This window comes from Tamandua tetradactyla, chromosome 13 (assembly GCF_023851605.1).
Source record: "Tamandua tetradactyla isolate mTamTet1 chromosome 13, mTamTet1.pri, whole genome shotgun sequence".
Taxonomy (NCBI): Eukaryota; Metazoa; Chordata; class Mammalia; order Pilosa; family Myrmecophagidae; genus Tamandua; species Tamandua tetradactyla.
Window position 1 is genome coordinate 24,672,305 of NC_135339.1, and position 12,300 is coordinate 24,684,604.

The following is a 12,300-nucleotide window of genomic DNA, read 5'->3' on the forward strand; positions in this document are numbered from 1 at the left end:
AATGCTACAAATAAAAATAAAATTACAGTGTTAATGTCTTTAAATATTTAAATAAATACAATCAAATAATGTTACTGTGGTAACCCATTATTGTTTTAATCAACAAAATAAAATGTTTTAAGTAATGAAAAATTATGCTCTAGAGAATTATAAAGCAGTAAAATACTTCAGGAAATTAGTAGTTCAAAAAAAAGTAAATTGTGTTGTACTTTGGGAAGATGAAAAACCTTTTAATGAGGAAGAATGTGCTGAGTTTTGATGCTGTTCAAATGAAAATGGAAAACTAAAATCATCTTTTCCAACTCCAAATGTGTGAGTTGAAGAATCTGATGGAAAAGAAAATGTAAAAGCATCTTCTTCAGGTTTCCCAAATAAGCTTCCTGCTGTTCAAAAACTATGCTGAGAATGCTCCCATCTCAAGCCTTTGCACCCTCTGTTTAGAACACTTTACCCAGTAGCTAGTATTCACACCTCCTTCAGGTCTCTGCAGAAATGCTGCCTTTTAGTAAAAAAGCTTGTGACACAGCAACCACCTTTCCAACCCAAGTATTCCCTATTGCCCTTATTCTTTACTTTTCACAGTGTTTAATGTTACCAATGTCTTGTGATGAGAGGGGATTTAAATTTCCTACAGAATAATGTTCACTAAACTGATCTGATGGGGTTTCTGAATCAAATATAGAAGGATCAAATAAATTCAATCCAGGTGATCGAGATGTATAATTCATAAGAAAAGAAAATCCAGGGGGTTTCTTTTGTGCTTGACCTTCAGGTACTGTATTCCTGTTTATTTCAAGTTTTGAGGGGGTTTGGGGGAACTGTAATTTCTCCGAAGTTTCAGGTGTTTTCACAACTTCAGGAGTTCTTAAAAATACAGAGATTTCAGGAGTTTCTGGAAAATTTTCAGGTTTTTCTTCAGCTTGTTCACTATTATTTTCTTTTGGCTTCTCAAAATTTTCTGTAAATATAGCCTGTGATGTACATTTTGACTCTCTTAATTGTCTTACTGTCCCTTTATTTCCACACTCAGCACCTGCCATCTCCTTTTTCAAACCGTTGACAGCAATTTGATTGTTTCTGTGGAGTTAAAAATCTGAGTTGCATAAAATTTTGTGAACTTTTAATAGCTGGAACATGTGAACATTTTAAATGGTTATTCACAGCAGTGTCACTAAATATATGTGTATAATTTTCTTTTTGTCAGAAGTCAATACAGACAAATCTTGACTGCTTCACAGAACCTTCTTTTTTATCTGTAACTCTTGGTTCTGAAGGATGCATTTTTACTGGTCTAACTTCTGAGATTCATAAGGATTCTTCCTTATGAAGAATCCTTCATAAGCAGCTGAGGGATAAGGGGGCCATATAGTGGCTTAGCGAGGTGTGGATTTAGTTTGCCCTCCGGAGAAGCTAATAAATAGCCAGGAACAGTACAGAACAGCTCCTGGGGCCACGTCAGTGACCGGACACACAGCATACCCCAGACTGGACCAGCTGGACCGGCTGCGAGCCCCCCCAGAACCATGAATTCCCCAAGCCGAGGTGGCCAGCGCCCCTCCCCCACAGGCTGCTTCCCAGAGGGGAAAGGAAAGAGAGTTTACCAGCAGCAGGGGCTGAGCGCAGCAAAACTCAAATTCTGACCACTAAAAATAGGCCCCTAACTCAGCTGAACCTCGAGTAAAAGCAGAGGTCACTGGTTTTTGCCCTGGTGCAGAGAGGGCAGGGCTGAAGGAAAAAGAAAGAAAAAAAAAACAGAGGGTTTTTTTGGCTCGGAAAAGGTCTGGGCCCTGGAGGAAAGGAAGGGGCACATAGGACCTGGAGATACTCAAGCAACGTACCAACTTAAGTTCTTGATTGGCAAACCCAAGGAATGGGGCTCCTGCTCTGAAAAGGATTTTTCTCTTTAGTTTTGGTGGCTGTGTTTCTATGGCTTGACTGCTCTTTGGATACAGCTGCAAGGCTTCTTAGGCTCCACTGCCCCAGACATAGGCAGAATTAAGCTTGTCTGAGTGTTTGTTTGGAGCCTGTGCCTTCCCCAGGAGAGCAGTGGGGCCCAGCTCAGATGGAATCCCTCCCTCAAGGAATTCAAACCCCAGGGTCTGGATAAGTGAAGGAATTAAAACCAGACTCCAACCTCTCCTCTGTCTTGACTCCAGCAGAGACAGTCAGCTGAAGTTAAAGGTACGGCATCACTTTATGCTGGTGAGACGCACAGCAGACAAATGCCACATATTAGGCAGTATAGGAAAAACACAGAGCCCAGAGGCTTCATAGGAAAGCCTTTCAATCTGCTGGTTCTCACCCTCAGGGAAAACTGACGCAGGTGACTCCTCCTGGCAGGAGGCCAGTTTGGTCTAAGAAAATCTGGCTGGGGTCTATAATACGAAGTACACCCTCCTAGGGGGAAAAAAGTCACCATACAGACAGGGCAAGAAACAAGAAAACAAGAACTGAAAACTTCTGATCTGTTAAACAAAACCTAAGCTATAGGTCTAGAATAAGCTGAACTGAATGTCAAAGAACAGACAGACAACAAAGTTATCCACCAAGAAAACCCTAGGTAAAAAAAAAGTGAAAACAATCTCCAGAATAAACTAATTAAGGTAATTAAATGCCTAGATGCCAGCAAAAAATAATGAATCATACTAGGAAAATTGAAGATATGGGCCAGTCAAAGGAACAAACCAACAATTCAAATGAGATATAGGAGTTGAAACAATTAATTCAGAATGTTCAAACAGACGTGGAAAACCTCATCAAAAATAAAATCAGTGAATTGAGGGAGGATATAAAGAAGGCAAGGATAGGAATGAACAAAAAGGAGAAATCAAAAGTCTAAAAAAACAAATCACAGAACTTAGGGGAATGAAAGGCACAGTAGAAAAGATGAAAAAAACAATGGAAACCTACAATGTCAGATTTCAAGAGGCAGAAGATAGGATTAGTGAACTGGAGGATGGGATATCAGAAATCCGACAAGCAAAAGAAAATATAGGGAAAAGAATGGAAAAATATGAGCAGGGACTCAGGGAATTGCGTAACAACATGAAGCCTATGAATATACATATTGTGAGTGTCCCAGAAGGAGAAGAGAAGGGAAAAGGAGGAGAACAACTAATGGAGGAAATTATCACTGAAAATTTCCCAACTCTTTTGAAAGACATAAAATCACAGATCCAAGAAGTGCAGCATACCCCAAACAGAACTGATCCAAACAGATGTACTCCAGGACACTTACTAATCAGAATGTCAGATGTCAAAGAGAAAAAGAGAATTTTGAAAGCAGCGAAAGAAAAGCAAGCCATCACATACAAGGGAAGCCCAATAAGTCTCTGTGTAGATTTCTCAGCAGAAACCATGGAGGCAAGAAGACAGTGGGATGATATATTTAAATTACTAAAAGAGAAAAACTACCAACCAAGAATTCTATATCCAGCAAAATTGTCCTTCAAAAATGAGGGGGAATTAAAACATTTTCAGACAAAAAATCACCAAGAGAATTTGTGACCAAGAGACTGGCCCTGCAAGAAATACTAAAGGGAGCACTAGATACAGAAAGGAAAAGACAGGAGAGAGAGGTGTGGAAAAGAGTATAGAAATGAAGACTACCAGTAAAGGTAAAAAGAAGAAAAATTAGATATGACATTTAAAATCCAAAAGGCAAAATGGTAGAAGAAAGTACTGCCCATGCAGTAATAACACTAAATGTTAATGGATTAAACTCCCCAGTCAAAAGACACAGACTGGCAGAATGGATAAAAAAAAGCAGGACCCATCTATATGCTGTCTACAGGAAATGCATCTTAGACCCAAGGATAACCATAGGCTGAAAGTGAAAGGTTGGGAAAAGATATTCCATGAAAATAGCAATCAGAAAAGAATAGGAGTAGCTATACTAATATCCAACAAATTAGACTTCAAATGTAAAACAGTTAAAAGAGACAAAGAAGGACACTATGTATTACTAAAAGGAACAATTCAGCAAGAAGACATAACAATCATAAATATTTATGAACCAAGCCAGAATGCTCCAAAATACATGAGGCAAACACTAAAAACACTGTAACACATCTACCATAATAGTTGAAAACTTCAATTCCACCCTCTCATCAATGGACAGAACATCTAGGCAGAGGATCAATAAAGAAACAGAGAATTTGAATAATAGAATAAATAAGCTAGACTTAACAGACATATAGAACATTACACCCCACAACAGCAGGCTATAACTTTTTCTCAAGTGCTCATGGATCATTCTCAAGGATAGACCATATGCTGGGTCACAAAGCAAGTCTTCATAAATTTTAAAAGATTGAAATCATACAAAACACTTTCTCAGATCACAAAGGGATGAAGTTGGAAATCAATAATAGGGAGAGTGCCAGGAAATTCACAAATATATGGAGGCTCAACAACACACTGTTAAACAACCAGTGGGTCAAGGAAGAAATTATGAGAGAAATCAGTAAATATCTTGAGGCAAATGAGAATGAAAACACGACATATCAAAATTTATGGGATGCAACAAAGGCAGTGCTAAGAGGGAAATTTATTGCCCTAAATGCCTATATCAAAAAAAGAAAAAAGCAAAATGGAGGATTTAACTGTCCACTTGGAAGAACTAGAGAAAGAACAGCAAACTAACCCCAAAGCAAGCAAAAGGAAAGAAATAATGAAGATTAGAGCAGAAATAAATGAAATTGAGAACATGAAAACAATCGAGAAAATCAACAAAACCAGAAGTTGGTTCTGTGAGAAAATCCATAAAATTGATGGACCCTTAGCAAGGTTGACAAAAAGAAGAAGAGAGAGGATGCAAATAAATAAATCAGAAATGGAAGAGGAGACATAACGACTGACCCCAAAGAAATAAAGGAAGTAAAAAGAGGATACTATGAACAACTTTATGCTAATAAACTCGAAAATGTAGATGAAATGGACAACTTCCTAGAAAGGCATGAACAACCAATATTGACTCAAGAAGAAACAGATGACCTCAATAAAACAATCACAAGTAAAGAAATTGAATCAGTCATTAAGAAGTTCCCCAAAAAGAAAAGTCCAGGACCAGATGGCTTCACATGTGAATTCTACCAAACATACCAGAAAGAATTAGTACCAATTCTACTCAAACTCTTCAAAAAAAATTGAAAAGGAGAGAAAGCTACATAACTCATTCTACAAAGCCAACATCACCCTCATACCAAAGCCAGACAAAGATATTACAAAAAAAGAAAACTACAGACCTATCTCTCTTGTGAAGATAGATGCAAAAATCCTCAACAAAATTCTTGCAAATCGGATCCAGCAGCATATTAAAAGAATTATATACCATGACCAAGTAGGATTCACCCCACGTATGCAAGGATGATTCAACATAAAAAAATCAATTAATGTAATACACCATATCAACAAAACAAAGCAGAAAAAACATATGATCATCTCAATTGATGCAGAAAAGGCATTTAACAAAATTCAACATCTTTCCTGTTGAAAATACTTCAAAGGATAGGAATAAAAGGGAACTTCCTCAACATGATGAAGAGAATATATGAAAAACCCACAGCTAACATCATCCTCAATGGGGAAAAACTGAAAACTTTCCTCCTAAGATCAGGAACAAGACAAGGATGTCCACTATCACCATTCTTATTCAGCATTGTGTTGGAAGTTCTAGCCAGAGCAATTAGACAAGAAAAGGATATACAAATGCATCAAAACTGGAAAGGAAGAAGTAAAACTCTCACTGTTTGCAGATGATATGATACTATATGTAGAAAATCCTGAAAAATCACAGCAAAACTGCTAGAGCTAATAAATGAGTACAGCAAAGTGGCATGTTAAAAGATCAACACTCACAAATCTGTAGTGTTTCTATACACTAGTAATGAACAATCTGAGGGTGAAATCAAGAAAAAAAATTCCATTTACAATTGTAACCAAAAGAATAAAATATTTAGGAATAAACTTAACTAAAGATAGAAAAGACCTATACAAAGAAACCTACAAGAAATTGTCAAAAGAAATCACAGAAGACCTAAATAAATGGAAGGGCATACAGTGTTCGTGGACTGGAAGACTAAATATAGTTAAGATGTCAATTCTACCTAAATTGATTTACAGATTCAATGCAGTACCAATTAATATCCCAAAAACTTACTTTTCAGAAATAGAAAAACCAATAAGCAAATTTATCTGGAAGGGCAGGGTGCCCTGAATAGCTAAAAATATCCTGAGAAGAAGAAGTGAAGTCAGAGGTCTCGCACTACCTGACTTTAAGGCATATTATGAAGCTACAGTGGTCAAAACAGCATGGTACAGGCATAAAGATAGATATACTGACCAATGGAACAGAATAGAGTGTTCAGATATAGACCCTCTCATCTATGGACAACTGATCTTTGATAAGGCAGTCAAGCCAACTCACCTGGGACAGAACAGTCTCTTCAATAAATGGTGCCTAGAGAACTGGATATCCATATGCAAAAGAATGAAAGAGGATCCATATCTCACACCCTACACATAAATTAACTCAAAATGGATCAAAGACCTAAACATTAGGTCTAAGACCATAAAACTGTTAGAAGAAAATGTAGGAAAATATCTTATAAATCTTAAAATAGAAGGTGGCTTCCTAGACCTGTTACACCCAAAGCACGAGCACTGAAGAAAGAAAGAAATGGGAACTCCTCAAAATTAAACACTTTTGTGCATCAAAGAACTACATCAAGAAAGTAGAAAGCCTACACAATGGGAGATGATATTTGGAAATGATATATCAGATAAAGGTCTAGTATTCAGAACATATTAAGAGATTTTTCAACTCAACAAAAAAAAAGGCAGCCAACCCAAACAAAATGGGCAAAAGACTTGAACAGACACTTCTCAGAAGAGGAAATACAAATGGCCAAAAGGTACATGAAAAGATGCTCAACTTCCTTGACTATTAGGGAAATGCAAATCAAAACCACAATGAGATATCATCTCACACTCACCAGAATGGCCATTATCAATAAAACAGAAAACAAGTGCTGGAGAGGATGTGGAGAAAGAGGCACATTTATCCACTGTTGGTGGGAATGTCAAATGGTACAACTGTTATGGAAGGCAGTTTGGCGGTTCATCAGGAAGCTAAGTATAGAATTGCCATATGACCCGGCAATACCATTGCTTGGTATTTACTCACAGGACATGAGGGCAAAAACACAAATGGACATTTGCACACCAATATTTATAGCAGCATTATTTATATTTGCCAAGAGATGGAAATAGCCCAAATGTCCATCAACAGATGAGTGACTAAACAAGCTGTGGTATATACATATGATGGAATATTATGCAGCTGTGAGATAGAATAAAGTTTTGAAGTATGTAACAACATGGATGGACCTTAAGGACATTATGCTGAGTAAGATTAGCCAGAAACAAAAGGACAAATACTGTATGGTCTCACTGATATGAACAGTAATGTATGAACTTGGATAATTCCAGTTAAGAACAGAGGTCATCAGGAGATAGAAATAGGGTAGATATTGGGTAATTGGAACTGAAGGGATACAAATTGTGCAACGGGACTGTTCTAGTTTGCTAGCTGCCAGAATGCAACACACCAGAGATGGATTGGCTTTTAATACAAGGGGATTTATTTCATTAGTTCTTTAGAGGAAAGGCAGCTAACTTTCAACTGAGGTTCTTTCTTAGGTGGGAAGGCACACGGTGATCTCTGCTGGCCTTCTCTCCAGGCCTCTGGGTTTCAACAACTTTCCCCAGGGTGATTTCTTTCTGCATCACCAAAGGCCTGGGCCAAGCTGTGAGTGTTGAGATGAGGTATGCTGAGCTGCTTGGGCTGTGCTGCGTTGCACTCTCTCATTTAAGCACCAGCCAATTAAGTCAAACATCATATATCCCATTCCATTTACCGGTTTAGAAAATCCTGGTCAATGCTGAAAAATCCAGCAGACTGTAATACTTGACACAAAGATTCTATAGTTCCATTTTATCAACAGGATCCATGCCTTTATTTATAATTTCAAATAAACAGTCACATGCTTCTTCCCATTCAACTTCTTTTGACATATGATGTAGCAGCATATTTATACACCTATCATTGGCTATAAGGGATAAGTCTTTCCAAGAGACATAAGCCCCAACTACATCAAGGCACTGACATCTCACTTCTGAATTAGTATGTTGATAATTTTACAAGGTTTAGTACCATGATTCTACCAGATCTGGAATGCACTGCTCCCTCAAGGTATCTTTGATTAGGGTTCTCCTACGAGCCTCCTCTGATGTATACGCCACGTCACGATCCACCAACTCTGAATGAATAGCCATGGGGATTCAGAGGTACAAACCCGTGCCCCTTGGACTTAGGTCCACTACTGAGAGAATGTCAAAAAAAGAACTTGGGCCATTTAGTGAGATATTCTGTAACAGAGCAAAGCAAAAACTTGGGCAGCTTTATTTCATATAAAAGCCTTCTCTAGTTGGGGATTCAGCATCTGAGCTTGAAGCCAAGTTATGGAGCATCTCCCAAATTAGCTGTTGTTGCCCAGTAGTTAGTTAGTTCTGAGTATTTGTATTTAACTTGACGTTCTAGTATGTGAAAGCAGGAAAACTTTATGTGGTCATCACTATTTGTCCTCTAGGCTAGAGCTTCTGCACAAACTGCCAGGGATCTGGGGAAATCTTTAACTGCTCAAAATTGGCCAGGCCCTTTGTCTAAAGTCTATCAGCATTTGGATTTAGCCCTAAAAGAGCCTGTTCATCCATCCCTGCTGTTATACCTGGATTTTTTTTTAATTATTATTACAATAGATCTAATCCCACAGAAGAATCCACAAACATCTTCCCTATCACTCCATCCCGCCTCCCTGCCTGCACTCCCGAGGGTTGGTCAGCAGAACAGAGTGACGCTGCACGCAGGGAGCCAGCAGGGTGGCCCTCGTCCTTGTTGCCGTGGCCGTCAGTGATCAAGTTGGCTGGGGTGTGTGCCTCTCTACGTTTTGCATCCCTTGGTACCTTGTCTTGGGTGGCACAGAGCAGGCAGCCAGCCAGTGGGCGGGTGGCGTTGGTGCCCCAGTAAAGGAAAGACTGTGACGGCCGGTTAATGCACTGTCCAAGACCAGCAGCCACGTGGAAAGCATGGAGCAGCCCGTGGGACAGTACCAGGGGCCTACAGCTACCCTCCTTCTACAACTGTTTATTGATTACTGACCACCTACTACGCACAAGGTACTGAGTGAGGTCTTCAAGTAGTTTACAATTCTAGTGAGGAAGACCAAAGGAAAGAAGCAATAGGGTAATTAAAGGATGCTGTGGGAACATTTAGAAAAGCTAAAAGGCCATCTAATCCAGACTTGGAAGTTTAAGGGGGCTTCCCAGAGGAAATTATTTATTTTTATTTTTTTATTAAAAAGAAACTGAGACCTGACAGTTGAGTAGGAGTTAGCAAAAGGTGATGAGAAGTGCCCAGGCAGAGGGCACTGAATGCACAAAAGTCCAGAGGCAAAGAGCATGTTTCATTCAGAGAGCTGAAGAGAGTACACATGGAGTGATGAAAGACGAAATAAGAGAAGTAAGCAAGAACCTGGGCCATTTACATGCAGGAAATCAAGAATTGAGATGGGCAATCATTCACAAAAAGATGGTAACTTTGAAAAATATGTTTGCGCATTTTTAAACATATTTACAAATAACTCAGGTTATATAGAAAAACTCATGATGGAAAACTGAAAATGCTGAGAAGTGAATAATGATAAAAATTCTACATATTAAAACTTGTGGGACACAGCTAAAAGGAAGCATATAAACTTATTACAACATTCCATACTTGTTTATAGAAGGTAGGCTGGCAATTGGCTTGGGAAAAGAGCAATGAAATAAAACCTAAAGAAAAAAAGAACAAAAAAAGAAAAAAAAAAACTATACCTCAGATGCAGCTTTCTTTTTTATTTTTTTTAAAATTTTTTTCTATTATCGTTTTATTTCTTTTTCTGTTGTCTTTCTATTTCTTTTTCTAAATCGATGCAAATGTACTAAGAAACGATGAATATGCATCTATGTGATGATATTAAGAATTACTGATTGTATATGTAGAATGGAATGATTTCTAAATGTTGTGTTAGTTAATTTTTTTAATTAATAATAATAAAAAAAAGAATAACGTTGAACATAAACAGAAGTAGGAAGAATAGTATAAATCAGAGATTGGCAAACTCTCTCTGGAAAGGGCCAGAGAGGAAATATTTTCAGCTCTGGGGGCCAGATGGACTCTGTTGAAACTGTTGGGTTCCATCTTTGTAGGGCAAAATCAGCCAGAGGCAATATGTTAACAACCTGTCTACATATTGGAACATTGCATAGCTGTGTTCTAATAAAACTTTATTTACAAAAACAGGCAGGGGGCTGGATTTGGCCTTGCAGGCCATAGCTTGATGACCCCTGATATATATGAATTCCTATGTACCTACGCCCAGACATTGATTTCATTTTTATGTCTTTTAGTTAAAAGTTGGGTTTTCCTGAAAAATGCTTTCTCCAGAGTATTTTTATTATAGCCTGAGAAACTCCTACCACGTGGATAGTAAAGCCCAAATTAGAGAGTCTTGGCCTAACAGTTAATCTTGTGTTAATTACTGGGCACACAAATGAAATATCGTCGCACAAATTCTCAACCACTTCCCTCCTGTCTCTTTAAGGCCCCAAGAGTTTAAAAAAAGAAAAATTCATCTGCTTTGTGACAGTTATCTCACTCCTAGAAATTCGTCCTATAAAATATCCAGAGATGCAGTCAAAGATGCTTCATCACGGATTTCAGGGCTGCATCATTTATAGTCATACAATATTAAAAATAGTCAAAACATTGAACCATAAAGAAATGATAGCCCAAACTGCAAAAAAAGAACAGTACAAACTGAATAATATTAGGAATTTTTAAATGCATATAACAGAAGCAGCAATAATTGAAAAAGTAATGCTCTGAATAACTTTATGTCAGGAAATTTGAAATGGATAGTGTTTTAGTTTGCTAAAGCTGCCAGAATGCAATATAACAGAAACAGAATGGCTTTTAAAAAGGGGGATTTACTAAATTGCAAGTTTACAGTTATAAGGCCATGAAAATGTCCAAACTAAGGTATCCAGGGAAAGACACCTTCATTCAAGAAAGGCCGATGACGTTTGGGGTTTCTCTCTCAGCTGGAAAGGCACATGGTGATTTCTGCTAGCTTTCTCTCCAGGCTTCTTCAATGGCTTCCCTGGGGGCATTTTCTTTATGCATCGCCAAAGTTCTCTGGCTGTGTGGGCTCTGTTGGCTCTATTTGAAAACCACATATCTGGTAAGGGATCAATATCCAAAATAGATAAAGAACACCTACAACTTGACAACAAAAAGACAGACAACCCAATTTAAAAATGGGCAAAGGACTTAAATAGACATTTCTCCAAAGAAGAGATACAAATGGCCAATAACCACATGAAAAGATGCTCAACTTCATTAGCCATTAGGGAAATGCAAATCAAAACCACAGCGAAATACCATTTCAATACATACCAGAATGGCTACTATTAAAAAAAATGGAAAAAATAAATGTGGGTGAGGATGTAGAGAAAATGAACACTCATTCACGCTTTAGTGGGAATGTAAAATGTTGCAGCCACTGTGGAAAACAGTTTGTCAGTTCTTCAGAAAGTATAGAATTACCATATGACCTTGTAATAGCATGTCTAGGCATATACCCAAAAGAATTAAGGCAGGAACTGGAACAGATATTAGCACACAGTTGTCTTTGACATCATTATTAATCATAACCAAAAGGTAGCAGCAATTCAAGTGTCCATGAACAGATGAATGGCTTAACTAAATGTGGTATGTATGTTCAATTGAATATTATCCAGCCATAAAAAGGAATGGAGTTTAATGCATGCAACAAAAGGACCAAACCTTGAAGATGCCATGTGAGTGAAACAAGTCAGACACAAAAGGAAAAATATGATCTCACTTTTATGAAATAATTAGAATATACAAATTTATAAAGTCAGAAATTAGAATGCAAGTTACCAGGGATAGGGTTAAGGAATGGGCAGTTTATGCTTAACTGGTACAGAGTTTCTATTTGTGGTGATGGAAAAGTTTTGGTACTGGATGGTGGTGATGGTGGCACAACATTGTGAATGTAATTAAAATCTCCATTATTTTTTTCTTCATCAGCCTTGTCTCCTCTCTGCTCTTCACCCTCCCCTCCTGCAGAAGATTAATAAATATGGCTGAATAAATATACACTGAATTGTATATTT

General features: G+C 37.8%; 2 pseudogenes; both read right to left on the minus strand.

Annotated features, from left to right (window-relative positions):
- Window positions 1-183: 183 nt before the first annotated feature.
- On the minus strand, window positions 184-7,508 carry LOC143653347 (protein SIX6OS1-like; annotated as a pseudogene).
- Window positions 7,509-7,839: 331 nt separating this feature from the next.
- Window positions 7,840-8,881, minus strand: LOC143653745 (exportin-T pseudogene; annotated as a pseudogene).
- Between the last annotated feature and the right edge of the window lie 3,419 nt (window positions 8,882-12,300).